Raw genomic sequence first — 20,175 nt, 5'->3', positions numbered from 1 at the left:
CTATAAACTCTATAATTAAAAACTATACATCTTATAGGTCTTATCTTCTACATGAAAATTCCTCACACTTGACCTTCGCCGATACTTGTACCTGAAAAATAGTGAAAGTAACGGAATCAGCCAACCACAGGCTGAGTATGACTCCAGTTCCATCCCCCGGCCTTATGTCACATCCATTATTCAAAGAATTTTTCTTATTACCGTATATCACACAATACAATAACTTACCAAAATACAGTATTCCCTATCAGGGACCAACCCGGTATCCCAGAAACATTATATGACTATCATGCCAACATGATATATATTCATATGACACTAATACCGGTATACCATTAATGAAAAGAGAGACATTATGGAGATCCGCACTCACCCAAGTCTAAGACCCACCTCCATGTACACAAGAACACAATAATTTCACTCGGGCCAACGCCCCTTAGTTCTCATGGGCCAACGCCCCTTTATATATATTTGGAGTACTCCCGGAGCCAACACCCCCTTCTGTGTACACAGGTTACGACATAATGCCACCTCAAACCAATAATCGTATCTCGAATGCTATAATTGGCCAATTATGCATTATGACAACAACCACCTTATCACAATCATATATTAATAAGACGGTAACTAATATATCATGTGAGCAGATAACAAACATAAGATGAAATTAACAATAAAACTAATATAACCAATTATTTCTAATCTCTTATTTCAAAGATAAATAAAGGTAAACAATTACTTATATCGACGAAGGGTCCTGAAATCATACCTTATTATGAAGGATGATATTATAAAAGTATTTCTTAGGAAGTATCCGGCTACTTATTGAATTGTTGCTAAGAGATCCGTCTTCTCCCTTGTCTAAATTCCTTTTTTTTCCTTTTTTTGTAATTATATATAAAAGTAAATTTTACGCAATAAAAAGATAATTTTACGGGTTATTACATTCCACCTTCCTTAAAATAAGTTTCGTCCCGAAACTTGAAAATAGAAAATAAAAAGTTAAAACTTTAGTTTCTCAAAACTTAGTGCCAGAAAGATAAGAATTTTGTTTAACAATAGTTTCTCAATCAAATTTATGAAATGATTAAGGAAATATTTTATCCCTTATATAAAGGAATGCAGGAATTCTCGTCGCGAACAAGAATTCGAGTAATCCAATTTAAAGACAAACTCAAATGCGTTTGTAGGCATTTAACCTGTTATTAGACGTCTTTAATAACAAGTCATAACCTCCCAATAACCGCAAAAAGCCAAAGAAAACAAAGAAAACTGAAAATTTCAGTTTTTCAAATTATAAGTAAAGGAATTTTTTTTTATGACATTAAATTTTCAATATACACCAAAGATGAAATTGAACTAATTAAAATTTTCGTTATATGTGAAGCAGTTTGAGTATAAAATATTCGAAACCGCGGAAACAACACAATTTTCAAATGAGCGGAAAGACACGGAGTAGAAATCCAAAAGGTATAAAATCTTGAAACTTGACTAAACCATGTCTTACTCAAATAAATTAACATGACTCACCTATTTCACCATAATATATATTTCATGGCTACATTATATGTGGTTAAGAGAGTGTATCATGCAATTTACTTTAAATAAAATAGAACACACAAAATCACAAAAACATATCTCACAAAAATATGTATAAAGAACACTAATCTCAGAAAACATATCTAATCCTCGTAAAATTTACCCACTCTCTTTATTTGTTGGTTTCTATTTTAGTCTGTTATGAGTTTTATAAACTAGCCCCACGAATCTTTTCCCCGCTAGACGTGCGGCCGAAGGGTCAACACGTGGTTGCTGGGCAGCTCTGATACTAATCTGTAACGCCCCGAAAAGCAAGCAGACAGCTCAAAATAGCTCTTTTCATAAACAATAAACAGCAGCGGAATTATAGGGCGTTACCGCCGTATTTCCCCTCCGGAAAATACAAGGCTTATACAATAAAAATAAATATACTTGTAAAAGTAAAACTAAAAACTCCATAATTATAAACTATACATCTTATAGGTCTTATCTTCTACATGAAAATTCCTCACACTTGACCTTCCCCGATACTTGTGCCTGAAAAAGAGTGAAAGTAACGGAATCAGCCAACCACAAGCTGAGTATGACTCCAGTTCCCTCCCCCTGCCTTATATCATATCCATTATTCAAAGAATTTTTCTTATTACCATATATGACCCAATACAATAACTTACCAAAATACAGTATTCCCTGTCAGGGACCAACCCGGTATCACAGAAACATTATATGACTACCATGCCAACAGGATATATATTCATATAACACTAATACCAGTATACCATTACTGAAAAGAGAGACATTATGGAGATCCGCACTCACCCAGGTCTAAGACCCACCTCCATGTACACAGGAACACAATAATTTCACTCGGGCCATCGCCCCTTAGTTCTCGTGGGCTAACACCCCTTTCTTTATATATATTTAGAGTACTCCCGGAGCCAACGACCCCTTTTGTGTACACAGGTTACGACATAATGTCACCTCAAACCAATAACTGTATCCCGAATGCTATAATTGTCAATTATGCAATATGACAACAACCACCTTATCACAATCATATATAATAAGACGGTAACTAATATAACATGTGAGCAGATAACAATCATAAGATGAAATTAACAATAAAACTAATATAACCAAGTATTTCTAATCTCTTATTTCAAAGATAAATAAAGGTAAATAATTACTTATATCGACGAAGGGTCCTGAAATCATACCATATTATGAAAGATGATATTATAAAAGTAGTGCTTAGGAAGTATCCGGCTACTTGTTGAATTGTTGCTAAGAGATCCGTCTTCTCCCTTGTCTAAATTCCTTTTTTTTTCTTTTTTGTAATTATCTATAAAAGTAAATTTTACGTAATAAAAGGATAATTTTACGGGTTATTAAATATATTTTGTAGTTCGTATATCTATATGTTTCCTTGATTTCAATGAGATTTTTATCAGAAAAATTATATGACATCAAATCATCAAAATACATGCCAAAAGTTGACTGCAAGAAATTGTATATATACCTATTAATGATTTTCTTAAACTTTTTCAGTCTTCTATATTAATAGCGGAGTTGTAAATATTTAGTCACCTAAATTTTTTTATTTGTGGTTTTGTTTATTTTTATTTTTATTTAATTATCAAAGTATTTTAAATCGGTTATAGGAACATGGGTAAGTAAATTTGCAAAAGAAATTGTGTAGGAAACATGACGGGGCCTATATTAAAAAAATAAAAAATTGAACTTTCAACCACAGGCTGATAACTCGGCAATGTGGTTTTTTGTTTAATAAAGAGGATATTTGTGTCATGTACCAACTTTTACTGTAACCTCAAAATTCATCACAAAAAAATGACATTGACTATGTAACTGATTACAAATACGAAACTAATGTACACATGGAATTTTCAAAAGGGTAGCACGAATCAGATTACATGTTAAAATTTAGGTTTTGATTATATAAAGTACGTGTCAGATCAGGAGATCTCGCAAATTCATTGTCTCCTGTGTATTTTATTATTACTAGATTACCTTATTTGGAGTAGAAAAGTAGAGTAAGGGTAAATTGATCATATCAAATCCCGTGCCTTGGTACTTTTTAGCCGTGAATTTATAGTCACCCTTAATAAAATGGTGAGACAATATTTATGTAATGAATATTTTTAGTCCCAATCAATTTGTTCCGGGTGTAATTCCAGAGCAGTTATATGTTACCACCCGTGCTTGTAGAATGACGTCCTTGGTTGAATCCTCCTTTCGGTCTCTCCAAAACATGAACAAACCGAGGGCTCGGCTTTGGACCGAGCGAACTCACTCCGACGCTCAAGTCGGTAAACTTAGAGAGATAAGTTGTTGTTACTTGGCGAAGTATATATTGTAGAGAGATAAGGAAGATATTACCAGATGAATAGTGATTCTTAGGTTAAATTGTGGATCTCCTCCTCAATGAGAGTTGAGGAGTATTTATAGACTTTCACCTTTTGTCACGTAGTGGCCAAGTGGCCAAGTGGCTAGCAGGTGGAAAGACTGATCTGCCCTCGGCCGAGGGACCCATGGCAGGCCGGCGGGCCCTGTTGACTCCATGCCGAGGGGTCTTGGATATGAGTTCGCGGATATGTGCCCCGGCTGGCTAGTTGTCCCAGCCGAGGCACAAGAGACAGGCCGACAGGCTGCGTCGGTTAGGCTGTCTAAGTCATTGACTTGCTGTGGATATCCTTGACCTTGCTCAGTATGTTGACTTGGTCAGCGGGTGCAGAATATGCCCCATCAATTTGCCCCCAGCGTAGTCTATGCCGTGGTATGGGCTCCGATGTATGTTGAGCGTATATTCTGCGCAAGTAAAAATTTTTCTGCCCCGGCTTCTTCTACCTCGGCGTGGCTCTGCTTAGGCCGTACCATATCCCCCCTCCACATGGATGTGTAATGGACATCAGATGTGTTAAAGAAAGTGGTGCTGGCCGAGACCGAGGTTGTGAGCGCCGTGTGCTTTTGATTGCCCCCAGCCGGTGCTGACAAACTTGGTTGATCATGTGGCCGGCGGAGAACAGATACTTAAGAGTTTGTTGAGGAAGATGAATGGGCAGAGAGATTTGAAGGGGCGTGTTGAAGACGCTTGGTCACTGTTGCATTGATTGACGTTCAACTGTTGCAACGATTGACATTCCGTGGTTGCATGTCTGACACGTGTCTGTTTGCTGATTGGCTGACGTTTCATGGGCTATGCCCTGATTGGTCCTTCTTCATGGGCCTTCCCCTATAAATAGGGCAGTTAATCCCTGAAATTGGCCACCAATTTCATTTTCTCTAAAATTTCCTTCTTTCTAGCCCTCTTTGACGAAACTTCTTTCTAGCTTTCAGAATCATTACTCCGGCGTAGCTCTTTTCTTCAAGGTAATACAAACAAATTTTTAACTCTCTTATTTTGTTAATTGTTGCTACCATGTCTTCTGCTGATGCCGGTCCTAGTAACCGTGCGCCGGGGGGTTCCCCGTCGCGTCTCGATGAAGAGGAGGCACTGGCCGCCGTCCCGCTAAGGTCCGGGGGTCCTAGGTCTCCTTCTCCCGAAGTTGACCCAAAAGCTTTGGAGGATTGGGAGGATGACGCCGAAACTGATGAGGACTTTGATGATGTCGGCGAGGATGTTGGAAGGACTCGTCCCAATGAGGGGAGGCAGTTCATCATGGATCATGGCGACGCCTGTAAGGTCGGCCCTGACCGTGCTTGGACCCACAAATTCGCCAGTTGTTCCGGCGAAACATTCTTCGAAGGCCATTTCTACTTCGGCCGGGGATACAAAATTGTTGTCCCTGAGGAGGGTCAGGCCGTCTGTTGCCCTCCACCGGGTTGCATCGGCGTATACATCCGGCACTTGGAGTACGGGCTCCGGTTTCCGCTGAATGATTACGTTATGGCCATCATTAGAGCTATGAACGTCGCCGTGGCCCAGCTGCACCCGTTGGCTATTAGAACCATAGTCGGCTTTGTCTGGCTCTGTCTCTTCAAGGGGGAGGTTCCAACGGTTAATTTATTCCGTCGGCTTCACCACCTTCGGCCGTCATTTCCTGGTCGCGTCGGATGGTACAGCGTGCAAATGGAGCCGGGTTACGTCTCCGTTGATAAGCTTACTTCCTGCAAAGACTGGAAAGATCGGTGGGTGTACGTTGAGGTGCTTGGATGACTATCCGCCGCCCCGGTCCTTTCAAAGACTAAGTTAATTTGCGGTGCGAGACTAAGGCAGAGCATGACAAATGGGTTACCCGGAATAAGCTTAAGATGGACGCCAAAAAGGTCCCTCTTAATGAGGATGAGAGGTCAAGGCGATGAGGCTTTTTGAGGCGGACAAGAGTGGGGTGCCAAAAGATGGATTCCCCAACGCAGATCATTCTTCAGATGAGCCGCTTTCACACGTCGGCCTCATAACGGCCCTAGCACAGGGTGAGTGGGGTCGGTGTGAGGCCCATCTTGACTCTCAATGTTTCTGTTTCTTGAATTTTGATTTACTTCTACTTAACTCTTACTTTGTTTCCTTTGCAGACCACTTTGGACCGGACCTGTCTGAGGATATCCTCCGGAGAATGGGGCTGCACAAGGATAAGACCGTTGCTGATTTGCACCCTAAGGCTCTGGCCCGTGATCGCAGGACGTCGCCGAATGATCTCATGGATCAGCAGCTGAAAGGCCTGAATGTGGAGGTGGCCCAGGCGAAGGTTGCTAGTAACATGCCGCGCCGAACGCGGAAAACAAAGTCTTCGGCGGCGACGCGTCGACATCGCTTCCACCTCCCCTCCCTTCAGTCCAGAAGGAGACGGTGGTGATCGTTGATATCACCAATGGGAGGGACTCCGATGCGGAGGGATCTCCCCTTGTCCGTAAGAGGAAAGAGTCTACTCCTGCTGCCAATGCTTCCGCTGCTACTGCTGCCGAGGGCGGCAAGGAAATGGGTCCTCCGACCAAGAAGTCTAAGCCCGGTACTGATCTATCCTATTGCTCCGACTTAGCCGGTTCATTGGGCGTCCCTGATGACAGGCTCTCTGGTTTGTCCATGAATGTTGACATTGATGATTTGATTGAATTTTTTGTAGATCAACCGCTGCCGTCCACCGGACACAATATTGAACGGCGTGCTGAGAAGAAGAATTTGCGGGCGAGTGGCCAAGATACCACCGTTGTCACCTCTTTCCTGAAGCCTACCCCCCTCCAGATTAAGTCGGAGGGCCTAAGTTTGATCAGTTCTTTGGGGAAGTGGGTGATACGGCCGTGCTCTTATTGTGGAGCAAGAGAAGACCATGGCTGAAGCTGCCCCACAGCTCGAGCGGTAAGGCTTGAACTCGACGCGGCGAACAAGGAGGCTAAGAGGGCCAAGGCTGAGGCCGAAGAGGCGTCCCGTCTTTGAGATAAAACTCGGGAGGATGTTTGAAAAGGAGGTCCTTGCTGAGAGAGCCAAGACCGAGGCTGCGGCGGCTGAAGCTGCTAAGCTGCTGGAGATGCGTGACCTCGTTCAGAAGCACGCCGACCTTTACCGTACGCAGAGGGACGAATGGAGGGGCATGTTTCAGTCCCAGGGGAAGGTGGTTCGGAATAAAGATGCTATCATCGCCCAAAGGGAGGAGGACATTGAGACGCTCCAAACCGTTATCCTCCCTAACATGTGTGCCCAATATCGGAACCTGGCCGAGGAGGCTGCCAGGGAAGTGATTGGGGAGCTCTTCCCTCTTGATGGTTCCTTTCCGTGGGACAAATTTGACGAGCTGTTTGATGACAAGCTCGAAGCTAAGGAGAAGGCCGCGGAGGAGAAGGCCAAGGAGGAGGTACGGGTGACGAAGGAGGAAGAGGTGGCTGCGGAGAAGGCAGCCCTTGCTGAAAAGGCCAAGGAGGCCAAAGAGGAAGCGGAGAGGATGAGGGTAGCTGAGGCTGCTGAGGCTGCTGAGGCTGAGGCTGCCAAGAAAGCTGAGGCTGAGGCTGCTGAGAAAGCCGAGACTGCGAAGACAGCTTCTGAGTCGCCCAACAGGGACGACGCTGCTAACGCTGTTGATGACAAGCAGCAACAGGCGTAGGGAGACGGCGCGTCGTCACCAGGCTCCCGATCTCGGATAGCCATTGTCGGGGCCAATTATTAAGCCTTTCCTCCCTGCCATCTTTTGGCGCTTAAATGATATGTCTGTAATCTTTTGCTTTTCTTTTCTTTGTATTTTGTACACCTTTGGTAGGTTGTGTTTTGGCTTATCCCTCTGGGGACGGCCGTCATCTGTATTCTCCTCACTTGCAACCCGTTGTCATTTTTAATAAGAGTTTGCTGATTTTGCCTCTGGCTCGGCCGAGGTCTTTTCTTGTCTTCTTGCGTTATTAATTGAGCGCTCTTTTTCATTTTTACCTTCGGCTTGGCCGAGGCAGTCAGAATGCGTATCTCAACTGTGTTTAACGTCTTTTCTTGAATATGTTAGCGTGTCGACCGTTGTGTCCCCTGCCAGGCCTTCGGTTGGCCGAGGCGACTAGGGGTTACGGCGCGACAGCGTATGTTAGCGACTGCCGTGACGTCTACCTCTTGGAGTGACTGCCGTGGCGTCTACCTCTTGGGGTGACTGCCGTGGCGTCTACTTCTTGGGGTGACTGCCGTTGCGTCTATTTCTTGATAGTGAATGCGGTGACGTCTACCTCTTGGAGTGACTGCCGTGGCGTCTACCTCTTGGGGTGACTGCCGTGGCGTCTACCTCTTGGGGTGACTGCCGTTGCGTCTATTTCTTGATAGTGACTATGGGGGGGGGGGGGAATGAACACTTTGATGGAAAACTTGGACCATTCTTCATTAGATATAAACATGCGTCGGGATGCCCACAGTTGTCTTGGGCACCTCTGCCGCTATACAAAGTATTTCCTCAGATAGTGTTCTAATGGCTCATCCAAGGCACACCCTCCATGTCTGTCAGCCGGTATGTACCCAGCCTTATTTCTTCAACCACTTTGCCGGGACCTTCCCAGTTAGCCGCCAGTTGCATCCATGAGGTCGCCCTCCTGTTGTAAGGATGGGCTCTTTCCCTTCTCTGATTTCTTTGCCACTTTGAGGGATTGCATGTTACACCCTCTGGCAGATATCTGGATGTTGACCACCTCATCCTTCTCGTCCCTGGAGACGAGCTTATGCGCCTCCCCCCCGGTCCGAGACATACATCGTGTCGTGGCCCGGATGGACATCATCACTGCGTCGGCCTCGCTCAGAGTGACTCGGCCAATGAGAACGTTGTAGGCAGACGAGCCGTCAATGACCACGAACTCGGATAGGACATTCTTGGCCGCATTCCCCTCGCCGAACATCACCGGCGGTCGATTGACCCCGGGGTACCAGGCCGCCCCGGAAAAGTCAGTCACAAATGGATTTGTGCGAGGGGCTGGTCCTCAACCTTCAAACCGAGGCCGAGGAAGCACTCTCTGAACATGACGTTCGTGTAGGCGCCTGTGTCAATCAGGCACCTCTTGACCAGGTGGTTGGATATGTCCAAGTGGACCACTAGTGGGTCGCTGTGAGGGGCGATGACTCCCTCGTAGTCCTTCTTCCCGATAGTTATATCGGGGACGTTGGAAGTGGGGATCGCTGTTTCGGGCACAAAGTTGATGGCCTGATACAGCTCGTTCAGGTGTCGTTTGTGCCCATGAGCGGACCCACCGTTCTCGTTGCCCCCGATGACAACATGGATCACTCCTATCCGTTCGAAGACGGATTTCTTATTTGAACCGCCGACATCCGTCTTTTGGCCTTTGGCAACATACTTGCCGAGGCTCCCCTTCCGGATCAGCTCTTCGATGGCATTCTTCAGATGCCGGCAGTTGTCAGTAAGGTGACCGGTGTGGCCGTGGTACTCACGATCGGCTCGTGTCACCGTCCCCCTTCGGCTTGGGGAGGCCTTTCCCACTTCGGCCCCCTCGTTCTTGCTCGGGCGAAGACCTCGGCGCGGACACGACCGGGGGGGTGATCTTTGTACCGCTTTTGGCGACGTTTCCGAACTCCCCGGCGCCCGCCGAGTTCTCGTTTCCCGGCGGACTGTCGTCGACCGTGACCTATTATTGTCACGGCGTCCTTCATCCGGGTTGTCCTCCCGGCGGCTCTTTCTCTCTGAGTGCTCGGCCTCGCTGGGGCCTACCCAGGTTTTGTGGTAGTCTTCCACCTTGATGGCCTGGTCGGCCATCTTCCTGGCGGAGTCTAGGTTCAGGCCACCGCACTTGATGAGCTCATTTTTTAGGTCTCCTCTCGGGAGGCCTTTCATCGCCGCAAGGTCGCCAGTTCATTGCTCACTCGCGAATCTGCGAACCTTGGCGTCGAACCTCTTCACATAACTCCGGAGAGACTCGCCTCCCTCCTGTCTGATAGTCAAGAGGTCCGATGTCTCAACGGCCCTCCTCTTATTGCAAGAATACTGGGCTGAAAATGCGTCCCTTAGGTCGGCATAACAGTATATCGACCCATCGGGTAGCCCCTTGTACCAACTTTGTGCCATCCCATGCAGGGTTGTTGGGAAGACTCGGGACCAAACCTCATCAGGTTTCTCCCAAACCGACATGTAAGACTCGAAAGCCTCGGTGTGGTCGGTTGGGTCGCCTTCTCCTTTGTATGCTACGGGTGGCAACTTCAGCTTAGTCGGCACCGGGGTCTCTAGAACGTAGGCGCTGAGGGGCTGTCTGACCACGTGTCGAACGACACGCGGCGATCGGCTCCTCGCATTCCTAGTCCGGCTCCTCTCCCCGTGGCGGGAAGGGCTTCTTCTCCGACTCTGGCGAGTCGGGCTTCTTCTCCAACTCTGGCGAGTCGGGCTTCTTCTCCAACTCTGGTGAGTCGGACTTCCTTCACTCCTTTGGGGCATGCCTCGTTGGTGCTGCGGCGACGCCGTCCTCCCGCGAGTGCGAGAAGGACTCAGGTCTACCACTAGCGCTCTGGGCTCCCCCGGCGTCTTGACAGGGTCAGCTTCTCCTAGTGCTCCGTTCAAGTTTCTCGGGAGTCACATTCTGGGCCCTGGTCTCCTGACGGGTTCCGCCGCTCTTGCCGGTGTGACAGTGTGAGCCGGCGTACCACCAATTATGTCCAGGAGTAGCTTCAGTTTCGCTGCATCAACCACATGTCCCATGATGGTGACCTGGTCGGTTGGCAGCGGCGTATCTGGTATTATTGGCATCCCGTATTCCGGCTGAATTACCCGGCCGGTGGAGGGCGGCGCAACTCTAGAATTGTGGACGGTATCATCTTGGCAGAATTCGGTTTCGTCAGTCACGAATACCTCTTGTTGTTTTGACATCTTCTTAGATTTTTGGGTGGGTTTTTGTTTGTGTTTTTTTTTTTTGTTTGGGAATAAATGTGACTAGCTTCTAGTATCTTCCCCACAGACGGCGCCAATTGTTCCGGGTGTAATTCCAGAGCAGTTATATGTTACCACCCGTGCTTGTGAATGACGTCCTTGGTTGAATCCTCCTTTCGGTCTCCAGAAACAGTGAACAAACTGAGGGCTCGGCTTTGGACCGAGCGAACTCACTCCGACGCTCAAGTCAGTAAACTTAGAGAGATAAGTTGTTGTTACTTGGCGAAGTATATATTGTAGAGAGATATGGAAGATATTACCGGATGAATAGTGATTCTTAGGTTAAATTGTGGATCTCCTCCTCAATGAGAGTTGAGGAGTATTTATAGACTTTCACCTTTTGTCACGTAGTTGCCAAGTGGCTAGCAGGTGGAAAGACTGATCTGCCCTCGGCCGAGGGACCCATGGCAGGCCGGCGGGCCCTGTTGACTCCATGCCGAGGGGTCTTGGATATGAGTTCGCGGATATGTGCCCCGGCTGGCTAGTTGTCCCAGCCGAGGCACAAGAGACAGGCCGACAGGCTGCGTCGGTTAAGCTGTCTAAGTCGTTGACTTGCTGTGGATATCCTTGACCTTGCTCAGTATGTTGACTTGGTCAGCGGGTGCAGAATATGTCCCATCACAATTATATATTTTTGTTCATTTTTTATTAACGAGTAATGTCTGACTTAGAAGAGGAAACATATTTATTGTACAACCGGATTTTTTTTTTTGTAAATTCATATTAAGGATTAAAAAACGTATTATAAGACTATCCGCATCAATAATCACTTATTTTTCATCACTTTACTCTTTTTCATCATTTCTCTATCCTAGTCACCTATCCACCTCAACTTTTCTACCATCACCAAATTTTACTCATTTTTCCCCCACATCAATTAACCGTCAAATTTTTCTCTTTCTTACTTTATCCTACCCCACACATTTTTTATTTAACTAAAAAACTAACATTAATTGTAATTAATTAAATAATCGTAATTAGTTAAATAATCGTAATTAATAATCGTAATTGGTTAAATAATTGTGTAAGTTAGTTAATAATCGTAGTTAATTAAATAATCGTAATTTTAATAAAAGAGAAAAAAAATTATTTTAAAAAATTAAAAACATTACAAATTCTGACTTAATAATACATAATAATATAACATAATAAGAAACTATAAGTACAACTTATTGATTGAAATACATTAATTTGTAGCTCCAAATCGTTGCCAAATATGCTCAACTAGATTTTTTTTAATGACATGTGCGTGGATGATTTGGATCCATAAAATGGATAAATATTAGAGAATAATTAGCAATATGTAAATTTAAAAATATAGTAAAGATAAGTAAGAAAAATAGAATATGAAATTATAAAGAAATTAACACGCATTTATAGCAAAATGGATATTGAAAAAAAAATTAGCTATTACACAAAGTTGTTGAGCTATTTTACATGTTATTGGGCTATTTTATGAAGTTATTGAGCTTAATAATTATTCTGTTAAACTCAATCACTTTGACATCATAACTCGATAATTTTATTAGTAGAGCTCGATAACATTATAACAAAGTACAACTATATTAAATAAGTTGTATATACAACCAGTTGTATAATATATTAACTGTTCCAAAAGTGACGCGCAATGTGGGTAGTCTAAAGAATATTGTCTTGGCAAAAAGGCTCATACGCGAACCCCGTGATTGAACAAAGTGTCAGGGAAAATGATGGTGGAAATGGCATTGATGTGATATCTCTTGTTCTAATAACATTCACCTGAAAAACAAAACATAAAAGTTTATTATTTAGATTGATTAAGAAAAGAGAAGAATAGATAAAAATCTAAAAAATGTCGTTTTTTTTCTGACCATGACACTCAAGGGTGCTCCAAAAACGCCGACGGTAGCTACATCACATACATACCCCAAGATTGTCAAATGACTTTTCTTGGGGACTAGCTGAATGGTCAACACGATCGCCGAAAATACCGTCAAAATGACTAAGAGTAACCATTTGGCGGTACATAACGTGTAGTAACAAAAACAATCAATACAAGTTAGACCATATTAATAGACGATTTTAATTTATCTGTACTTCATAAACTATCTATCAATTTATAAATAATATTTATAATCTATAAATAATATTCAAAGGCTAGATAAAACAAAGTATTCTTCCACATGACAATTAAAACAATATTAACAAACAAAAATGATACAAGAGCATACATATATATGATAATACACAAAGAAAGAGTCATCTAATCACCACTAGTAACCTTAAATTTTAAATCATATCCAAATTCGATTTACTCATATTATGTTACTACAATGATATAAATTTATCTTATGTCAAATAATGATATATAATATATTAACAATATATATGTGTATAATATTTAAAAAAATGTTCACCAAACCTCTATTTTTTCTTCATTAAGCACAAAAAGTACATAGTTCAATAATAAAATTGTCACTAGAAAAAAGTATTCAAAATCCATAGTTATTTCTGTGTACATTATATATTTTTTTTCTTGTTAACAAAAACTTTTCGAATATGTAGATGAAATTTGAATATCTATTACTTAGAATAGGCATTGATGCAAGCGTGTCATGGTTGTTGACATCACTATTATTAAGTTATTATTACCAACACACAACACATGACATTTTTATTCATTAGTGTATGTTGCCTACTTATTATCTTGTATAGACTATGGAGAACATCCCTTTCTTATAAAGCAAAAACGCAAACGCAAAACACTGCGCAAATCCATCCTATGGATGTTTGACGTACGCCTCCTTTTGAGAAAAAACATTGTGTGAATCCGAACCTCGGGCAAAAAACCATGGTTGCAACTATGATTAGCCCCAAAAATGTGACATTGAATAGGACTTGTAATTTTATTGGGTATCTGTTCACCATATATTCAACCACACTATTAGTATAATGTTACGAACTACGAGTGAAGATTAGGACTTAATTATGTGAAGAACGATTTTAGAATTATGCACAAGAAGTTACAACAGTGAGGTTAATGTAACCTCGGATCTACAGTAAAAATGAAAATGATTTTATATTTCTAAAATCGTTAGGGTTTATTTTTGAACGAAAATTATATTTTAAATCCTAAAATATCTTGTTTTATTAGTTGGACTTGGAGAATAATCTTTTATATCATTTAGGAAAGAATTTTTATTGTCTTATTTGATAAGATATAGAAGATTCTTTTAGCAAAAAAGAGAAAGGGTTTAGTTTTCTTATTCAATTAATTTATTTATCTTTTTAGATATTTTATGTCTTTACAAAATTTGGAAATAAGATCCGACTCCATTAGTAATGGGTCAAGTATAGTCACACTTTGGTCAAATTTTAAGTCTCATTTTGTGAGAAAAACACTTCATTCATCATCTTCTTCACAATATCTCAGCACGATTTCTCTCACCAAAACTCCATTAAAACCCTGAAATTCACAATCTTAAAACCCCCATAACTCCATCATTTCTCAACCAAATCATTACAACCACCATTCTTCTTCTCTTCTCTCTTCTTCTCTTCTCTCTTCATCCTTCTTCTTTTCATGTAATAAAATCCTACCTTTATTCAACTTTTATAAAACTCATCCTTTAACCCATATTTTAGATCTAATCTTAAAAGTACCATAACTTTTTCGTTTCTCATTAAAAACCAATGATTTTTCACTTAACTTGTTTTTAGGTGGAAACACTAGTGTTCTGGGGTGGACTTGTCAAAATCATCTTTATTGAAATGCGAAAAGGTAACGGTGATGGGTAACTCGGTATTACATATGTTTGTGTGATTTACGTGTTTTGATTAGTGTTTCATAAGAAAAAGATGAAAATTCTATGTTGTGTTCCCTTAAAATCACTGTTTATGAAAGGAGGATAATTTACAAGACTTGTATGTTAAAATCTTTTGTATTGTTGTTGTTGTTGTTGTTGTTGTTGTTGTTGTTGTTGTTGTTATTGTATTATTGATGATATTGTGCTGAACTTTGAAGTTGGAAGAAATTGGGTAAAGTTGTGGTTGTGTTGTGGTTGTGTTGTTGATAATCCTAGTAATAGATCCATATTTGATCATGTGTAATGCATTATGAGGCTTGTGAATCATTCTTGGATAAGAATATATTATTTTTGATGAGTTTGAATGTATATTAGCATGAGTAAACAAGTTGCATGAGAGTTACAATGAAATTAAATAGAAATTGGCCTGAACTTGGGGCGTATTTGACTCTAACCCGGGCGGGTCCAGGCCCAGAACCCGACCAAGAGATGTTTGACCTATCTGGGTCCTTCACAAAAGTTTTCTTGCGTCGTCGCACTTTCATAAAAGACATATCTCCCTTGGTTCTTGCTTGTTTTATGCTTGTGACCTATTTTTAGAGCCGTAAGAGGATAATATCTCACCTCCAATTGGAATCACCTCACTATCATGTCTAAAACTCAAGTAATGACCATTTAAAGCTGACCCTTGTTGTAAACGGGTTCTAAACTTGTTGTTTTGGATTTGGATTTATATTTATTATTAACTATGCGTCTTAACCTTGGTTCTAATGCTTATGTATGTTATGTTGACTCTTTATTTTTATCATTGGAACACCTTGCCTATGCCTTATTCACATGTTAACTGACGGTTTTCAGATGTTTTACTCAAGTGTGGCATGTTTACCTTGAATGGTCATTGAAATCATGTTTGTTCGGGAGAGTCCATGTTGCCGGATTGAGGTTACTCTTCCGCCTTCTTTCGGACCTTTGGTATGGTTGTATGTGCCATGTTGATGAATTAAGGTTACTCGGGCTTTGGTACGGTTTCATATGTCATGTATAGTCCCATATGCGAAATTTTTATCGCATATCGAATCAGGAAATATTCATCCCGAGTGTCTGGATCCAGGTTTATACTAGGATCGCAGAATATGATATTTTGCTTACCGGAAGGATTGAGTCTTGTCTTGTCTAGTCATGTTCGCTTTAATTTGAACGTGTCATTTACCGTGAGAATAATGTCTTGGAGTGTTTGAATGATATATTTTGTGCCCCCTTGCTTAGTGTTGTTTTTGGCTAAGTATTGTGTGTCACATGGATTTGGTCGTGCCTTTGGGGGTGTGTTTCCCCTTTGTGATTCTTTGTTCCTATTGAGCACTAGGGGTGAAATGCAAGCCACTTAGTATCGATATGATCAGCGGGATTGGTGTTCCAATTCATACTTGTGGGGAAGATGTAAGCCATAGGTATGCGTGTGACATTGGTAGTCACATCCCGTTCATTGCATGTTAACTTATAAAATGCTTTCAAATGATATGACTACGGTTTTCACTCACATGTAATATTTTGCTATCCTATTGATATCCATGTCATATGATGTTGTTATTGGCTTAAGCTATCAATTTTGATCTTATGATGCATTGTTTGGTTGAATTATCTCAGTAAATATCTCGTATGTCATTGTTTATTGTTAAATTCACATGTATTGTATGTTATTCTTCTGTCATGGTACTTATGTTGTTTTATTATGTTGTATCATACTTGAAATGCTTTTGTTTATGTGTATTTTAATGTAATATGTCTTGGAGAACCCTAAGCTACTCACTAGTGACTGTGACATTCATTTTATATTGAATAAATAGGTTCCAGGTTGGTGCTTAATTGGGGAGTTTCGAGGAGCGAGATAACGAGCGTTGCACGTACAACTAATGACCTTTCTCGTTGTAGTCTCGATTTTTACTTAGTATATTATAATTTTTACTTGGTAGTCACATCCCGTTCATTGCATGTTAAGTTATAAAATGCTTTCAAATGAAATGACAACTTGAGTTTGGTTTTATGATTAGTGACTTCGCGGTTCTTATTATAAAAGTTGTTAATATTTCCTATTTTGTTTATGTTTATTTTGTTGTACAACCGCGGGGGTTCATAGAGGTGGTACATAGGTTTGTTGTGGTTAAGGAATTTGGACATTTTGGCTCTTGTATAGAAGTATGGGGTACCACTTCTATATGCTTGGAAAACATTTACTTGTTCACTTGTTCCCTTACACTCTTGTTGATCGTGTCCAAAAGTTCCGCAACTGTAATATATCCCACTTGGAATTGATAGTGTCATCATCATGACATTATCTTGGTGCATAAGTTCTTGATTGGATGAGTTTGCCACTCGATTCACTTGAGTAATAACCTCTTGGAACTTTATGTTCATGGTGTCCATAGGAGAACTTCATAAAGTCGACGCTAAGTTAGCTCATAGAAAGGCCTACTAAATTGAGCGTTATGGATCGTCATTTCCACAATTATGCCCCAAGTTTGGTTGTCATCGACCTTCGTGAATATCTCATTGGATCTAGACCAATCAAATTCTGAATCAACCCGAAAAACCGACCTGTTTTTTCAAGGTCAGGACCCGAAAATTTCGACTCGGCGTCCCGTTTGACTTGACCTCGAAATGACCCATTATTTTAGGGTCAAGACCAGAGCCAAACGGGTTGACCCGTTGTGTCAAATGTAAATCAAGAATTTTATTAAAATATTAATATTTATATATTATATTTTAAAAAATAGTTAGAAAAATTATTTATTTTATTACTTAAAAATACAAACACAATTAAAAAGTCAATTTATAAAACTTTTATAATATTTAATACTAAAATAATTATTAAAAAAATTTAATTTAATAATTATGTCAATGAGTCAATATAATTAATATAAACATTGAATATGATTAAATATTGATTTTAAATATGTTTTACATTTTTAAAAAATATTTTTTTCGATCAAAAAAATCAATAAAAAAGGCGTTAGAAATTATTTCTTGACCCGTATTCTGACCCTAACCCGACCCGTGATCCGTATGACCCGACCTGTATTTGACCCAACCTGTATTTGGCCTAACTCGTATTCTGACCCGACCCGCCCGGCCTATTTGACAGGTCTAATTGGATCCCATGTTCAAGATGATTCTAGAGTCCTCATAGAAACCATTCCAAAATTGTTGAACTAAGAACCATTGACTAAGGCTATGGTGGGGACAAGATCGGCATATGGACTTGAATCTCTCCCATGCATCATACAATGATTCCTAATCTATTTGTTTGAAATCGGTAATTTGGGCTTTGAGAATGTTGATCTTCTCCGTTGAGTAAATTTTTTGATAAAATGCCAAAGATAGATTTCTCCATGAATCGATGCCTAGTGTTGCTGTAATACCCGCCCTGTTATGGACCCGTTGACTGACCCATTGACCATGAGAGACCCTTAGAAAAGATGGAAGAGAGAGTTATATCACATTCTTTTTGGTTACTCGACCAAGTAATGATCACTCGGCCGAGTGCATGATACTCGACCGAGTATGTACTATACTCGAATGAGTACGCGTTCTGACAACGTGTTAATATAAAACATAGAGGTTGCAACGTAATCCTTTTCCACTATACATTTTAATCATTTCCTAAACCTAATTTCCTCGCTCTCTCTCCCAATTCTCTCATCTCTCACCACCCAATCATGAGTTAACCTCTAACACTAATCCGGAAAGGGGGATAGCTTACCTGGTGGAGTTATCGAGTTAGGTCATCGCCGCCGTCGGCATCTGTTTGTTCTTCGACGTGAGTTTGTGTATATTGATTTATCGTTTTGTCTATATTGATAGTTTAGTAATAGGACATTATCATGGTTGTAGGGTAGGATGCGGATTCATGCTTGGCGTGGTAATTTATTGATGCGTTTCTATGGAATAGCAAAAAGGTAGGGTTTCCCTACTCAGTTTCAATTCATGGTTGTCTATCTAATTGTATTATGTGGTTATCCTTATTGTGGTTGTCGGGTTGTGTTAATTCAGTTACAGTATTGAAATGGTGGTGATGGTATGGTTGGTTGTTATTGGTATTATGAAGCCATTGCCGGGGGATGGTCTTCACCCCAAGTTACCCCCTTGTGTCTCCCTTCACAAGAGGATGTGCACATTAATGATCTGGGTTCGCTCGTTGTGATGAGCGGGGGTTAGGTGGAAAGGTTGCGGTCTCCCACTGGTGGTGTTAGTTACCTGTTGCGATGGGACCATTGGATACTATGTGGTTGGAGTGGTGGAGTTTGGCAATCGTTGGATTCAGTTGTATTGTTTATCTGCGTTACTTTATTCTAATAGCTTTATATTTTGTTACTGACTTGTGTGGTGTGTTTGTGTGTTTCTTCTTTTTGTCTGTGTCTGCAGTGATCCATTTGATATTGCCGGAAAATGGCGAGCAGTGAGACTTTCCAGGTTGTTATGGCTGTTGTCTTGTTGTAGCTGCGGGGTTGGAATGATCGCATGACATAAAGTTGGCTTGAGTCGATAGTAGTTCACCAGTTGTACTTTCTTATAGTGTCATAGTTCGTTCTTTTCTTTTGTTCCATTGTAAATTATAAAGAGATAATTAGTTGTTCTTTTATGGTCTATTTTATATACTTACCTCGGGTAAACGAGATGGTAACGCCCTTACTTATTGGGGAAGGTCTTGTTATGGCTCCTTGGTAAGTTGGGGTGTTACAGTTGCTATATTCAAACTCTTGAACCATTGTTTGGTGCTATCTATCAAAGAGAATAGGAACACCCCCATTTTGAAAAATTGCATCGTAATAGTTGCAGAAAGTTTCCATGTGAAGATGCGAATCTAATATAGGCATTTCTCCAAAGGACTCATCTCCACTAATTCTATAAAAGCCGATTTGACTATGAAGTTTCCGGTTAAATGTGCGGGTGTAGGACTCCCATTTGGTAAGGTGTATTCGGTAGGTATTTAATATAACACCCCATTTATCCAAGAGCCTTAACTAGGCTTTTCTAGATAAAAGGAGTTGTTACCATCTCAGATTGCCCAAGGTAGTGAATAACAAAGTAAAACAACCACAGTAATTTAGATAAAATAAATGTTTAATGGTCTTATAACAATTTATCAATCCAAATAACCGAATAAGAATATTAAGTTACCAACTCGCATCCGAAATTAAATAAGTGCATAATATAAATAACAACCGTCTGAACTAAATAAGCTAGATAACTAGTTAGACTCGGCCATCCGTCCTCACGCATCCCATGCTCCCAGGTCAGCTAGCTTAGTCTCAAGTACCTGTTCTATTAATCTTCTCCTCAATTAATCGGAAATATTAGTTGGTTCATAACAGGACGTCATCAATTAAAGCAAACATCATTTTATTTGACACAACAACAAACACGCGTCAACCAAAATGTCAAGTAGGATAAATACACAGTAGAAGTAAACAAGCACAATGTGCATATAATTAAAAATGCAAATGCCTCAACCACTAAGA

At 41.1% G+C, this 20,175-nt stretch overlaps 1 non-coding gene across 1 annotated transcript; it reads left to right on the top strand.

Moving 5' to 3' along the window:
* Positions 1-17,882: 17,882 nt before the first annotated feature.
* On the top strand, positions 17,883-17,989 carry LOC141645024 (small nucleolar RNA R71). The gene has a single exon (XR_012544620.1). It is a non-coding gene; the product is annotated as a small nucleolar RNA R71 (small nucleolar RNA).
* Positions 17,990-20,175: the final 2,186 nt, after the last annotated feature.

This window comes from Silene latifolia, chromosome 2 (assembly GCF_048544455.1).
Source record: "Silene latifolia isolate original U9 population chromosome 2, ASM4854445v1, whole genome shotgun sequence".
Classification (NCBI taxonomy): Eukaryota; Viridiplantae; Streptophyta; class Magnoliopsida; order Caryophyllales; family Caryophyllaceae; genus Silene; species Silene latifolia.
Note: the sequence above shows the minus strand (reverse complement) of the source record. Positions and strands in the feature narration are given on the sequence as shown.